At 43.6% G+C, this 16065-nt stretch overlaps 1 protein-coding gene across 1 annotated transcript in view; it reads right to left on the bottom strand.

Moving 5' to 3' along the window:
* LOC144799857 (sodium/glucose cotransporter 4-like) overlaps nt 1-16065 on the bottom strand; it is an 803794-nt gene that overhangs the window by 610288 nt on the left and 177441 nt on the right. The gene's annotated exons all lie outside the window — the stretch shown is intronic.

A 16065-nucleotide genomic window follows, 5' to 3' on the forward strand; every position in this document is an offset into this window, starting at 1 on the left:
CATCCTTACTAGAGACAATACCAGCTTTTCGAAGGCGATTAACGCGCCTTTCCTAGCTCCTAGAGATTTACCAGCAATTGAAATAGCGATTAGCGAGGACACATGGGTGCACCATTTTCCTACTTTATATAATGATGCGGACCAGGCTCTGCACCCAGTAGATTCTGAACCTTTTTTAGAGACCAAACTTTTTAATACGTTCCCATTGGATTTACATTTCTCATTATACAAAGTTACAGGTGCAATAAACGCTGGTGCAGGGAGAAATGCTCCCGGCCTGGATGGAGTCCCGGTAGATGTGTTTAAATCAAACCTCCCTCTTTGGGTCCCACTACTAACTCTTGTTTTAACAGCTTGCTTTCACCAGGGTCTCATTCCATCTTGGTCTGATTCAATCCTGGTCCCGATATTCAAAACGGGGGATTGTAATAAGCCTACATGTTACCCTCCGATTTCCCTATTGGACTCTTTTCTCAAAGTGACAGGGCATGTTATTTTAAATAGATTACAGACTTGGGTGGAAGATACAGCTATTATTTCTAATCTGCAACAGGGCCTCATGATAGGTAAATATATGCAGGCAAAGCAAGGAAGGCTATTCTTAGCCATTGTGGACCTCAGCTCCACGTTTGGTTGTGTGAAACCCGACAGACTTTGGAACATACTCACGGAAATGGGGGTGGATCTACCCCTTATAAACTAAATGAGGCAGCTTTATAAAGATGCAGGTGCAAGGGTTCGATACGGAAATCGAGGCGAATGTTCAGCTAAATTCCCAATCAGAAAAGGAGTGAGACAAGGCTGCTTGCTCGCCCCCTTTCTTTTTACTTTATATATCAATGGCCTCGGCTAAGTTTTAATCGATCAATGCCAGGACCTCCCCTTTATTAATAATCACCCTATTCCTGCATTACTATAACCAGATTATGTGGTTTTAATTAACCCTGGGCGTAGTTTGTGTAGTAGCACTACGCAAGCTGCAGTTCCACTAGTCATTACTAGATGTCCCTCACAAGTCAAATGCAAAAGCTTCATGAAAGGGTCTTTCAATGCTTTTGCATTTGACTCGTGAGGGACATCTAGTAATGGCTAGTTGAACTGCAGCTCTTTGCTGAATTATTTTGAGATTGGATACTATACTATTCACTGCCCACTGCTAATCTCGTCCCATAATGCTTTGAAGGGCCTTTGGTTGGGATTAGATTTTTGCCAATAACTGTGCTTGGGGCGGTCCTAAGGGGATGGGACCACCACCAAAGTTCAACAAGATGTGCTTTTTGTTTATGCTCTTTGTGTTCAAGGCATCTGCTTGGTCCCCCCCCAAGACTAGGGGGGACCCCAAAATCATTGCCTAGTATTTTCATTCAAAAATGTTACTTTTGTGAATCGGTTATATGCTTTTTAGCATGTAAAATTGCTTTATCAAAGCATCTGAGGATGTTGTTGATTTAGCTGCTACGCTACGGGATTAAGCACAGTGTTTATACTGTGCTACATGCAATTTGCAGAGTGCGAATTAGTACAAACTACGTATGCTCCGCAGGGCTTAATTTGAGCCGGAGCTTGCCGGTGCTCAGCACCGGCACTTAATTATGGGGGCCGGGTCTATCACGCGGCATTAAGTGCACCTGTGCTCCTGCCTTAGAATTTGATTTTTTAACTCGTGACTCGTGCGTGTGTGTCACTGGTGAGTGTGGCTGTGCTACTGACTCACTGTCACTGATCAGGTCGTCGATGATGCTGCTTTGCTGCATGCAGTACTAATTACTGCTGTCGGTCCGACCTCTACTCTCTCTTCAAGGCAAGAGTTCCCGGCCCGGCCGCGGCGCGGATCAGGGCCCCAGTGGGCGGGACACTGTTTGTGTCATGTTGCAGGGGCCAGGCCAGGCACTGGGCAGGGCTTTGCAGCGGGGGTTGGGCAGTGGGTTGGGGCTATGCGCGCCAGAGGAAGCGACGCGTGCGCAGATTGCATGCAATTGAATGCACGTGGCGCGCATTTCCTCTGCCCGCCCCAGCATACCGGCCGTACCCGCACCTCTCCCCTCGCCCTGGCCTCGCCGAGTATCTAGGAGATTCTGCCAGCCGGCCTTGCAAAGTTGCTGGACTCACTGGACTGGACTGGACTCGGTCGGAGTTGGGACTGGGAGCGCTCAGACAGCAGGTGAGGGTGAGCGAGGCAGGGGCCAGCCAGGGCGTTACGGTGTGATTAATTTACTGGTGTCAGTCAGGGGGGGGCGGCGGGGGCCGAGATTATAATCATGAGCTGCACTGGCACTGGCAGGCAGGTGAGGTGAGGCAGGGCAGGCAGGGCCTGGGCCCTGGGGGCGGCGGGGGCCGCAGGCTTACGTTTTTTTTTTAAATTATCATTGTTGATTGGTTATCTGGGATAGGCGGCAGACATATCATTGAATTCAATTAAGTAATAAATCTGCGCAGCAGCGCAGGTGAGGCCTACAGATTTACTTTATCGGTTCATCATGGTCACTCACGTCACTGCTTAAAAATGTTGTTCAAATGCCCTAGTTTGATGATCATCGCCATGTTTCATGTTTTGTTGCCAGCACTCTGTGACTGCACTGGCTACTTGTTGCGCAGTTGCGGGCCGGACTGGAATCAGTACTACAGGATTATTTATTTATTTTATTTTATGCAGCCAGGCCCAGCCAGGGCAGGATTCAGTTTCGTTTTAGGCCAGGCCAGGCCGGGCCCGCAAAGGGTTAACTGGTGGAGAAGAATTCTGTAGATATTTGTCATTGTGTCTGGGTTCGATAAGAGTGAACATTAACTCCCAATGTACTTAAAACTGTGCACAGGCTCCAGCAAACGTAAACCAAGAAATCTTGGAAAGCTTTGGAAATTAGAAAATTGGAAACTTCTCAAAACTTCATGGGCATGTACCAAAAAAATAGAAACAATTTGAGTTTCTCCATAGGATTCAAATCTGCGATATTCATTATACACAAACTCTGCTGTAGATTGTTGTCTCGCTGCGGTAGTTCTCAAAGGGTTTACAAGTAGGTCCAACTTCCAGGTCAGCAGGGCACGAATTTCCCAGTCGTGGTCTAATCTTAATCTAATTTTCCCTAGGACAGCAAACAGACTACAACTCCCAGAATGCACACATTAGTCAAATGAAATTTGTGACCGGTCAGTATGGGGCTGAGGGCTGCTGCCTGCTTGCACCATTAAACTTACCAGCATTTAAACCTGTGGCGTGCAGGTTACACAAAGATCTCTGCAACATTCCCCCCAAAAAGTGTCCAGGCCATTACCGCCCTAAAAGTGGAATAAGTGTATCAATGCCACTGGAGAGATGAAGGTAGCTCTAGTCTGACTTCTCTCCAATAAATGTACTTTCTCACATATGTAACCCAAGACCAAAATATGAAAAAGACTCAGGTATTTATTTGCATCAGCTATTCATTTTACTTGTGTATACAAGTAAAATGAATCTGAAATGTGGGCATTTTTCGTTTTGTAAAAATGTATTACGTTTTGCCTCTCTCCCTACCCAGTGGGCCCATGAAATCACATTTCCTGAACTTTCTTCTCCTGTCCCGCCTCTGTCAGTGTCTTCCCTGGGGCAGACACGCTTATCACCTCTGCATTACATGCCTGTAAAACAAACAAAAAGCACAGAAAAGGCCTGCAGAATAACTAACTGCCTTTGAAGGGGCGGTGGGCCATGGCAATTGCTTGCTGTTGCTTGCCAAACCAACCAACACTACTTTTTGTTTGGGTGCACACAGTCATGCATGCCTCCCTTTCACCCTCGGAATCCTCATCAGACAAAACAGTGAAAACACACAGACTGAGAGGACAGTGAAGGGCAAATGAAGGTGTCAGTCAGCAGGCTGAGCAGGGTCTAGTCACGTCACCATTACACTGCGTGCAATGCATTCCAACTTGGTGTTCTTGGTGAGGCTTGGACTTGTGACTGGGCCGGATGGGCCCAGGCCCCAGCACAGGCAGTATATTATTGTTTTAAAAGCACCTGCTGCCGAGTTCCTTTCTGGCCTCCAGTAATATTCAGGCATACATTCAAATGTCAAGATAACTGGTGATTAATCGTCTTCATAGCGAAAGACAGGAGTTTTGTCTAGGGGAAGTTGTGACTGCTTGTAAGGTAGTACAGATGCCGGATGGTTACTATACCTGCTGCAAAGAACGTTTACCATGCTGATCAAAAAGTGCATGTAATCATGTAAAGTAGGTCAGTGACACGTGTTACTGCTTCTGTCAGAGAGATCCTTTTGTTACTTGCTATTTGTATATATGTTACATCTGACGTTTGCAGTGCCAGTTGCCGATGTGGGTGGAGCCAATATAGTAAGTGGGTGGAGCCAGAGAAATGTGGGCGTGGCCTCCGTCAAACATTTGAGCACCTGCACTTCAAATTTTACAAATTAAGCACTGATGCTCCGTTAGTGTAGCGTAGTATTAGTTTTAATGGCCCATACTCATTTAGGGTTGCAGAGAGTTGTAACCAGTTTTTCCACGTTCACGCAATCTAGGGGCCTTGAAGTGAATATTTCTAAAACTTACATGATAAAATGTGGCAAGAATAGCTCTAAATATTGTTATATCTTTATTAACAATACTAAGGTGGAATGCATCAATAGATTTCCGTATTTGGGCATCCACTTTGACTATAGGGGGGCCTGGTCTTTTGCAGTGTTAGACCAGTGCCGGAATTAATACAAATTTACAAATCCAAGTGTATCACTACAGCTATGTATGGAGCAGGCATTTGGGGATGCACAGATGCCCAGCCCCTACAACTAATTGAGAACGCATTCACAAGGTACTTATTGGTGGTCCCCAACAGCACCGCTACTTTTATTTGTCACTCCGAGCTTGGGATTTCATGTATTTCGGATTTGATTAAAATTTAACCAATTCTGTTATGGCACAAGACATGGGCAACAATACACATCAGTTTTAATCGGGACATCATTAACGACTATTTAAGGCTTCATAGGGTATCTCTATCCCCTAGCTAAACTACATCAGAATATTCATGAGCGATATTGGTCACCCTGAATATTTTGCTAGGCCGGGTAGTATTCTATCAATCTCGAGAAAAATATTCAAAGATGACTGTTTCGCTAATTTGCAGTCAATTAGATTTTCACAAGAAATTGTTAAACCTACGGCCTTGGAAAGTCAGTTGTTGATGTCACAGTCTTCAGCCCTATCTTGTGTATGTATCTGGGAGTTATGATAGGATGTTGCTGACTCATTTCCGTCTGGGTCTTTTTATAGACTTTCAAGTTTCCCGGTCATAAATGACTGGTTTAAAAACCTTGATGCTTGCCCATGCGATGACTTATCACAACAATCTATGATGCACATCCTCTTATTTTGTAAGTTTTATTCTCTCCCAAGAAAAAGATTGAAAGTGCTGATTTTAAAAACTTTGGGCTTGAGACAATGTCGCTTAGCATTTTTGGCCTCACAATTTTTAGAAAATTAAATGTTTACGAATTCCATGGTTACATACTTGAAATGTGTTATTAACTCAAGGAAAACAACGTGGAATATGAGTCCTGGTGTTTAAATTTGATTGAAAATCTTTTTGAACCATTTTATTCTTTAATGTTTGCTTGTGTGCAAATGTATGTAACTGTATGTTATAAACTATGGGGCAGATTTATGAAGGCCTTGCGCCGCCGGTGCGTCACTTTTTCCCATGTTAAAAATGACGCACCGGCGGCGCAAGGCCTTCATAAATCTGCCCCTATGATTTTATGATTTACATTTTAAATTGAATAAGGCTATTTTTGATTGATTGATAGAACATCACAAAATAGTTGTGTATTGCGGAAAAAGAAGTAAGCTTATTGGCTTTGTCAAGTACTCACCAAAACAACATATGAGGCAAGCCTATTAGCTTTGTCAGAAATCACCAGATCAATAATATAAAGTAAGTCCATTGGCTTTGTTGACAGTGCATCACATTAAAACACAATTAATCCACGTGTTAAACTCACCATCATTTCACTGTAATCCATAAAAACCATGAATTAGTGCAGTTATTATTGTCAATAAAGAATTTTAACATTAACAATTACAGTGGCATAAATAGTTAATGAAGCACTGAAAACAATCATAACATATGCCAGGATCTTGTTATACCAGACATACCACATAAAATGCAACCATAGAACAAGCCATTAAACAGCAATGCACTCTCAGCTGAAGAACAAAAGCTTCAACAATGAGAGTACACAATGTCAGCCTTAATAGCCAGCTGGTTCATAATTTCCTTGACCCTGCAAACATGGGGTCAGCTTTTAAAAGTTACTTCTGGGGGGCTGCTGCAACTCCTACAGACCACCCACAACACTTCCTGAATCCATTGGTGGTGCTCCTGCTCCCCTGGGGTCACCACAAGGCAAGACAAATATGCAAATAAGACTCCCTGAAGCATTATAGAACTCTAATAGCCATAGAGCAGTGACTGTTTGAACAACGGGGCTCCTCCTGTATGTGGGTGCCTGCATGTTGTTTCTTTTTTCCTTTTGCTTTATTGTTTTTGTTTAAATGGGGTGCCCCGGTCCCACCCATGACACCACAAGTCTTTTTTCAGGTTGGGGAAGCGTGAGAAACTCACTCCAGGCTGTCCCATCGGCTCTTCAGCTCTCTGCAGGCAGAAGCAATGCTGTCCTGCTCACCTTCTCCTGCTACCACCATTAAAGTCGTGGGGACCCTGCCTCCCACTCGCTGGGACACTTAACCAGGAGAAGCGGCCCAGCAGAGATGGGGTCCCATCGGCAATTAAACATGTGAGAGGCGACCCCACGCAAGCCTCCTCTGGATATTCACAATAAATTAATCTTGCCCGGAGCTCCCACCCCAGGCGAAATTTTATAAAATACAGCAAAGAGCCACATGCTCTTTTACGAAACAGGGGTTCGAAGGTCAAATTGTTTGACGCCCATATTTCAAGCCCTGTTATATGCTCAATTTACTCCTGGTGGTGTGCTCTGGCCAACAGGAGAAGTTCCTGTGTGCTTCCTTGCCTCTAAAGGGATTCACTCTAGAGGGAGCTAGTCTCGCTGTCTTCTTGCTCCAGTCTTTTTCTGCTGTGCCCTTCAGAGAACCCATGTACTACTGGCCATCTTGTAGGGCATCTGTGGGAGCAGTGTAGGCCAAGTCTTCACCCAACTGTTCTTCAGAGGGTGCAAGGGGGGAAGCCTCACTGGACCTCAGAGAGTCTTTCTGGTCCTAGGGTCAAGAGTGGGCAGAATTTGTAGTCCATTCGGGCATTAAGGAGCTTGTCCTTCCAGTTGTCCATGGCTGTTGTAGCTGTCTAGTTTCAGTGAATAAAAATGATCTCCCCCTTATGCAAGAGTATTTAAATGGGATTGGAAGATTACAGATGCTGGGCACCCCTGGCCAAACCTAGGTTGCAACATCACCTCTCCCCCCATGTCCCAACCCTCCAGCACAGAATGCTGGGATAGTACAAGACAGTGCCATCCACAAGTCATGAGACACAACTCCTCTGGGAGCTTCAGCTTTGCCCCTAGCTGACATCACTGCCAGGGTCTTTCCCACCAACACTTGAAAGAGGAGCCCCCTAATGTGTTGCATCCAGTAGTCTGGGCTTCCTCCTTTGTTCTGTGGGCCTGTGCTGTCCGCTGACATGGTACAGTTTGACAACTAAATAACAGATACAGATTTTTCCCCTCGCTTCCTGTTCAGGAGCTGAGGGAAGCACTATAAATAACTTCATTTGTGTGGGGAGAACTTTGATCCCTCTGCTGGTGAGCAGAGTAATTACATTTGCACAGCAAGGTGACAAAAGCCTGGACTCTTATCCTGAGTTGAGTCAGAGAAATATGAAAAATCTGAATTACCCATAAGATGTACATAATATTTTCTTGGGACCTGCATATTGGAAGTGGGGGAACACATGTCAAGCCTGTTTGACATCTTGCTAGACTTTATAGGTCAAAGGAAAGCAAAACTGCACTCTAAGGCAGATTTCGCCTATGTTGCACTGCAGACAAAACAGTAAACCATACTGAATTTACCTATGAGTACCCACTCATATTAGAAGGCCTACTCTTAGTTAATAACTAAGCCTGCAGAGTTACCCCTCTGTGCACAGTTACCGGGCTGCACACAATCATAGTCTCACCCAGGCAACCACACACAATGTGCACACATGCAAGTGCACACATGTGTAACCAGCCAAGTCCCCCTTACCCTAGCTGCATCGCGGTGTCCTTATCTTGAAAGGTGGACTCTGGCATTAGGCATGTGCAATTCATTTAACATATGATTACCGTGGGTGAGACACAAGTAGTGAGACAAACCCACAGTAAAAATTCCAAAACCGGGTGATCAAAAGGCAAAAAATCTGGCTATACTAATTGGGCAGAAGTCATTTTGCAACATGCAACCTTGTGTCCAGAATGGAGCAGAATGCTGGGTTTACCTTTCCCATAGTTACTGTAGAATTGGTATTGCACACCACAAGTAAAGAGCTTCCACTTCTTTTGTAATAGTAATTGTGTCTACCAATGAGATGCCTTGGAGCAACTGTAGATAAGGTGCAGGATTATTAGTCTATGGGCTAGCCAGTGTAACAACACACACTTAGCTACTATTGCCACATTGCAAAGATATGGTAGTGTTGCTTCTCGGTATAGATGAGTAAATTGTACCTAGCATATGGTATGCATGGTTCTTCATGAGCTCACCACAGCTAACTTATGAAAACGATTGCAAAACTATTAATTATAAAAAAAACTTAGGGACCATGCACATTTATACAGGACTACTGCTGTTGTGAATAACCAGAGGAACGTGTTTAAACTTCACACAGCTACTTCTGGTATGCACAGTCTTAGGGAATTGTGCAAACTTTACATGTCTATGTCTGATGTGTACAGCTGTAAGGTTTTGTAAACTTCATACATCTACTGTTGGGGTGCTGTGCCTTCGGGGTTGTGAACATTTTCACATGACCACTGCTTGTGTGAAGATCCTTAGGGATGGTGAGAACTTTACATGACCACTGCTAGTGTACAGAGCTTTATTGATTGTGTGAATTTCACACAACAACTGTTGGGGTGCAGTGCCTTAAGGATTGTGAACATTTTGACACAACTCCTGCTGGTATTTATAGCCTAAGAAATTAATCAAATCTGACTATTTTTCTGATTAATGATGTAGAGCTTGGGCCATGGTGTTATCTCCACCGCTGCATTATGAATCTTCTCAGTCCTGATGCTCCGTTGTGTTCTCCATGACACTTCAAACACTGGGATTCAATATCTGTTATTTGGGTAGGTAACACTAACCAATAATGCATCCTCTTTTTGTCAGATAATGCTAGTGCTTTCAATTAAGCCTACTAATCATCCACTCTACTGTTTGAAGTACGTGTGCTGTTTCCGCGAGTCAAGCTAAGGATATGAACTGAACTTTAAGGCTCCAGTTTCAAATTCCTGCACATTTACAGAGCGTTTAAATTTTCAATTTAGTTTTGTAGTCTATATATACTTCATTCAATTCTGGACCGCCTTATTTGCTGAAGGTGCCCGGTGCAGCAATTTGCATTGACACACCCATAATTACCTTCTTTTCCTTTGAGTCACTCACTACCACCTGCCAATTGAGCCCTTCATCTCTTCAGAGACCCTCTCATATATTCTTTGAAGTTTTTTTACAGCATTACTCCTCCCAATATAGGGTGTCTGAGAGTTTTACATCACACACATACACACACACACATACATACACATATAATATACAAAGGGAACGATTCATAAAAGTGTGTAAATCAATAAATAGGACATGAGTGTTATAGGGTGCATGAGTTTAATATCATCATACAGTCAGAATTTAAAATGAAATGCAGTGGTTGGCATTGCTTGCCCTTATAAATAAAGATTACTACACAAATGCAACCTTAATAGCAAACTCAGAATATAAAAATGATTGAGGGAAATTATATCAGGCTAAATTTGTTGATTCCCCACTTTGTTGGCATTGCAAACGTTATGAGGGCACTTTAAGGCATGTTCTTTTTGAGTGTGCTGTAATATTTAAATTCTGGCGTAATGTTTGGGATATTATTGTTAAAATACTTCCTATCTTTGAGGTCCTCAATTATAGCATACTTATTTGCAAATATCGTATATATAATCTTCTACCTTATTGGAGTCCCATTGTAAACTTTTTGATCTTCTTATTTTTATCACTATTAAATGTATCACCTCTAATTGGAAGTCAGCTTGGGCAGTATCAGTCCAGGCTAGCAGTGAAGATGGTGATTTTGGCACCACAAACCCTTTGTTGATACTATTTGCAGGGAAAAGTCCCTTCCTGCACATAAACAAACCTAAAATGACAATCTGTCACTTTCATGTGTGCTGCTTCATGCAGCACACATGAAAGTGACAAAATGGCATTTGTTTAAAGGTTTGTTTATGTACAGGAAGGGACACCTTCCTGTACATAAACAAACCATGGCATTTTGCTTTTTGCATGTGTGATGCACAAGGCAGCACACATGGAAAAAGCAAAAACGACGAGAAATAATGCATTTCCCCTTGTTTCACTAACTTAAGACCGGGGTTTCCCTGGTCTTAATTTTGGCCCAGTCTCCTATGTACGCCACCCTTTTACATAGGGAGCAGCGTCGAATGCAATGGGTGTTGCGGTGGAACACCCACCACAGCACCCACTGCACGCCCCTTTTGTACTAACCGTAGCGTGACAGGGGGCCTTATGTACAAGACTGCGTTAATCCACGCTAAGTGACTTTACGCTGCCTTATACGTAAAGTACCTAATGCCCAAAGAAACTATTACATTTGAAAATGTGGTTCTCACTGAAATAGAACAAATGTTTCAGGATAAAAAATATGCAAATTTGAACTTCTCAAAAGAGGAACTTGGCATTGTTAAGTCCCTTTCGAGACGCGATGATTTAATTATAAAACCTGCGAATAAGGGTGGGGGTATAATTCTACAAAACAAAACTGATTACGATTGGGAAGTGCTGAGACAATTAAGCAACTCTAAGCATTATAAGAAACTTTCAAGTAACCCCACACCTAGAATTCGAAAATATTTTTTTTCATTAACAACTCTTGGTCTAGAAGGGCTCTGGCTAACTAAAAAGGAATTTGATTATTTAAACAAAAAGGATTATACCGTTCCGGCATTCTACACGTTGCCAAAAACTCATAAGTGCAGTCAAAACCCCCCGGGAAGGCCAATTGTGGCCGGTTGTCAGTCAGTACCACATCCATCAATCAATCAATCAATCATTGCCACTTGTAAAGCGCGCTACCTACCCGTAGGGTCTCAAGGCGCTGGGGGGGGGGGGGTGCCGCTACTGCTCGAACAGCCAGGTCTTCAGCTTCTTCCTGAAGGAGAGGTGGTCTTGGGTCAGGCGCAGGTCGGTCGGGAGGGAGTTCCAGGTCTTGGCGGCCAGGTAGGAGAAGGACCTTCCTCCTGTAGTCGCTCTTCGGATGCGGGGGACGGCGGCGAGGGCGTGGTTGGCTGATCGGAGGTGGCGTTTGGGAGCGTAGAAGTTGACTCGGCTGTTGAGGTAGCTCGGGCCTTGGTCGTGTAGGGCTTTGTGTGCGTGGGTGAGGAGGCGGAAGGTGATTCTTTTGTTGACGGGGAGCCAGTGAAGGTCTCTCAGGTGTCCGGAGATGTGGCTGGTTCGTGGGATGTCGAGGATGAGTCTGGCTGAGGCATTCTGGATCCGCTGGAGTCTCTTCTGGAGCTTGGCGGTGGTACCGGCGTAGAGGGCGTTGCCGTAGTCCAGTCGGCTGGTGACGAGGGCCTGGGTGACGGTCTTCCTGGTCTCGGTGGGGATCCACCAGAAGATCTTCCGTAGCATGCGTAGGATGTTGAAGCACGCCGAGGAGACGCTGTTGACTTGCCTGGTCATGGAGAGGGAGGTGTCCAGGATGAAGCCCAGGTTGCGCGCATGGTCTGTCGGTTTGGGTGCGGTGCCCAGGGCGGGGGGCCACCAGGAGTTGTCCCAGGCGGAGGGCGAGGAGCCCAGGATGAGGACCTCCGTCTTGTCCGAGTTCAGTTTCAGGCGGCTGGTCGTCATCCACTCGGCTACCTCTTTCATCCCTTCGTGCAGGTTGGTTCTGGCGGCGGCGGGGTCGTTGGTCAGGGAGAGGATCAGCTGGGTATCGTCGGCGTAGGAGATTATGCTGAGGTTGTGTTTGCGTACGATGGCCGCGAGGGGGCTCATGTAGACGTTGAAGAGGGTGGGGCTCAGAGATGAACCTTGGGGGACGCCGCAGATGACTTCGGAGGCCTCTGACTTGTACGGTGGTAGGCGAACTCTCTGTGTTCTTCCGTCGAGGAAGGAGATGATCCATTCCAGTGCCTTCCCCTGGATTCCGGCGTTGTTGAGCCGCTGTACTAGGGTGCGGTGGCAGACCGTGTCGAAAGCCGCGGAGAGGTCTAGGAGGATGAGGGCCGCTGTTTCTCCCTTGTCCATCAGGGCTCGGATGTCATCGGTGGCGGCGATGAGGGCGGTCTCGGTGCTGTGATTGGCCCGGAAGCCGGACTGTGAGGGGTCGAGGGATCCGTTCGTCTCGAGGTCTGGCTGGCTGAATATGTAGATTTCTTTCTGAAACCTTTTGTGCCCAAAACACGTCCCTACACACAAGACAGTAGAGATGTTATCAGCAAATTGGAAGGGAAAGATTACAATCCACAATTTAATATCTTGGCCACAATGGACATAGAGAGCTTGTACACAAGTATTCCACAGGATCAAGCTCTCTTAATGATTGAGGAGGATTTGGAAAAGCGTGTTTGTCCCCACCAAGTTCCGACTAAGTTCATTCTAGATTGTGCACGTATAGCACTTGAAGAAAATTACTTCTTATTCCACACTGATTTCTATGGTCAAGTAAAAGGTGTGGCCATGGGCGCAATTTTTGCGCCGGACATAGCCAACTTGTTTGTAGCCGCTTTTGAAGAAAGGGTAATTTACAACAATAACCCTTTTAGCTCTAAACTCACTCAATATCTACGATACATAGATGATATATGTATAGTATGGGAAGGTTCACAATTAGAGCTTAGTGAATTTCATCTTTGGCTGAATGATCACAATCAGCACCTGCAATTCACACTAGAAAGTGACAAAGACTCGATCAGTTTATTGGATCTGAAAATTAAACATAATGAAGGACATCTTTTTATGAGCCTTTATACTAAACCGACGGCTCGTAACACATTACTAAAGTACAAGAGCCACCACCCAAGAAATCTACGGGATAACCTCCCTTTTGGTCAATTCTTAAGAATAAGACGTAATTGTACCAAAAGGGAGGATTATTTCAGGGAGGCGAAGGTGCTTCTGACCAAACTGGTCTCGAGGTCATATCCATACAGACTAGCGAAAAAGTCCATAAAGCGAGCATGGTATTAAGACGCTATATGTTATTTTCATAGGTGATGAGAAGCCCTTCAAGATCATTCAGTGAGTACTAACTGCTTGTTTTTCAACACCTTTAAAACACGGGTGGTGTTGGTACTAGGTTAAATTGATGGATATGTTCCATACTTATTGGGAATTCTATATATTATGTCGTTATAGGTCATAGGTGATCATTGGTGAATATTTAAATGTAAGTACTCCATGTAATTGAGTGTAGTTGAATATTTGGTAAATAAATAGAGAAAGTTTTTGATGATGGTTTTTATATTATATTAGAGCCAGAATCATTTTTGGAGTGGTGGTTCCAGGTATTCCGGCTACTTCCACCGTTTAATTGTAAGTGATGTTTTGATAATGGTTGGCACATGGTTACACAAATGATGGTGGCACTTTTTAGGGTTTTAATGTTTTTTGGTGTGACACACCGGTTTTGAGTTTCACTTGGGTAATTGTTTGATTTTGTTGTCCTTCTGTGTAAAGCATGAACGATACTTTTTTAGCAGGGATTATTTATTTATTTATCAAGTACTAAGTGTAAGTTTGTTTTTCTTATATCAGATGTATGTGTGAGCAACTACATCGTCCTGATGATGGTCCCTCGGATCTGGTAGACCAACGGGGACCGAAACGTCGACGCCCATCACCGTTTTGCTAATTGGTTCAAATTTGGTTATATAAAAATTGCATATATGACTGTGATCTTTCATGAAATATGGTATTTCAGTTGTCCATAACTACAGCAAAAGGTGGTCTAACACTACTGTAAAACAGTTGTACTTTTGTCAGTATTGTGTTTGTTGCCAAGTACGAAAAAGATACTTTGAATAAAGAATAAATATAATTTTTGATATAGCCAGGTATATAGATTGGTTTTTATATACTTTTCTCCTGCAGGCATTGAATTACTGATCACGAATGTGACAAAATATGAAAAAGAAGCTGATTTGAATGGTTCCTCGAGGGGCAATTATATATTTTGTTAGCCTTATACGTAAGGCGCAGTCTCTATCGCCACCACAACATTGGTAAAAGTGACGTTGTGGTGACGATAGGGGCTTGTACATATGCCCCTATATTTTACAGAAACATGGGAACCTTAGCGGTCTGGAAGGGGCCTGGCGTGCAAGTATTAACAAAGAAGCAAAGGGCCCTCACAACATAAAATACAAACAATAATTAACACGAAAATACAATAGTATCTATGCTTGTATAAATCCAAATTTTGAAAAGTGTACAAAACCATAAAAGTGGGACCGTGATACAGCTATTTTCTTAGTTCACCTCGCGTATTGTTTCCCCGATTGAAGTTTCTATTTGGACATTTACCACAATTTCCCCCAATCTGATCCTGATCCGGCTCCCTGATTTTAGGGGTTGCTAACGTAATCTTCTGCCTTGTTCCTTCTGGCATGGTATATGATACAAATAATTGATTGATCTTTGATTGGATACCCCGCATAGACATCGTGAGATACCAATTTACTCTCCATGTAATGCTGGCATTCTTCTCAGGCATCATTTGTTGTGTCCTGATGATGATCCCATTATTATGTTAGGGATCAAAACATCATCGACCTAAGCAACTTGGGACAGGCCTATTTATCCCTATATTTTCAATATGTGCAATGGTGCTATTTTTCATGTCTGTGGCCTAACCATTGATTGTATTTCAGCCACTGTGTGCACTGCATGAGATTAGTATATCAATTCCTCGTTGAAAGCTGTGACTTTGAGTACTTTTCAAAAATAAATTACAATATCCATTTGGATTCATAGAAACATTGACATCATTGTATTTCTGTGTTAATTACAGTTCTTATTTTATGTTGTGAGGGACCTTTGTTCCTTTATAAATGTTAATATGACATTATTCGGTTCAGCAGAGACAATGGAGGCATCAGCTTGAGTCCTGAGTCTTTAAACAGTCATACACCCACAAAGTTGCACCATAGAATGGATATTTTCATCAATTTAAAAAATTCACAAAACTTTCTGAAGTACGCCTGGAAAGGTATGTCAGATACAGGTTATGTTATGTTTATTTGTATAGCATGCTAATCACCCATGAGGGTATCAATGCACAAGTGTACTTCAGTAGAACGTTTGTAAATTCCTGTTTTTGCTTGTGGATACAGGGCATATCTGTCTGTCTAATTCTCCATTTTGTCAATGGGCATGCTTAAACGATTGTGTCTCTAAATAAAGCCACATTTTTGAAAAACCCTTTCCCCTTCCAACCCACCAATTTTAGAGATGTTTTCTTCCTCTTCACATCATGGAAAGTGATTTATCCCGTAAACATATAGGATGTATGATAGTACAACGTGATCATTTTAATTGTGGTACTTTACATTGCGGATTTTACAACGCAAGTCGTCACAATGACTTGCGTTGGAGGGCGCGGATTGAGGATTATTATAATTTTCTATTCCAACTCGAGCCCACGTAACAGTAAGGAAGGTGTTGGAATAGAAAATCACAATATTCCTTTACCAAGAGCGCCATCCAGCGCAAGTCGTAGTAATGACTTGCGTTGTAATGGCAGCGTGGTAAACGTCATGTGGTGTAAACACCGCGTTGTAAACGACGTTTACCAACATATATGGGGTAATATTGTGCCCG

Source organism: Lissotriton helveticus, chromosome 1_2 (assembly GCF_964261635.1).
Source record: "Lissotriton helveticus chromosome 1_2, aLisHel1.1, whole genome shotgun sequence".
In the NCBI taxonomy this organism is placed as follows: Eukaryota; Metazoa; Chordata; class Amphibia; order Caudata; family Salamandridae; genus Lissotriton; species Lissotriton helveticus.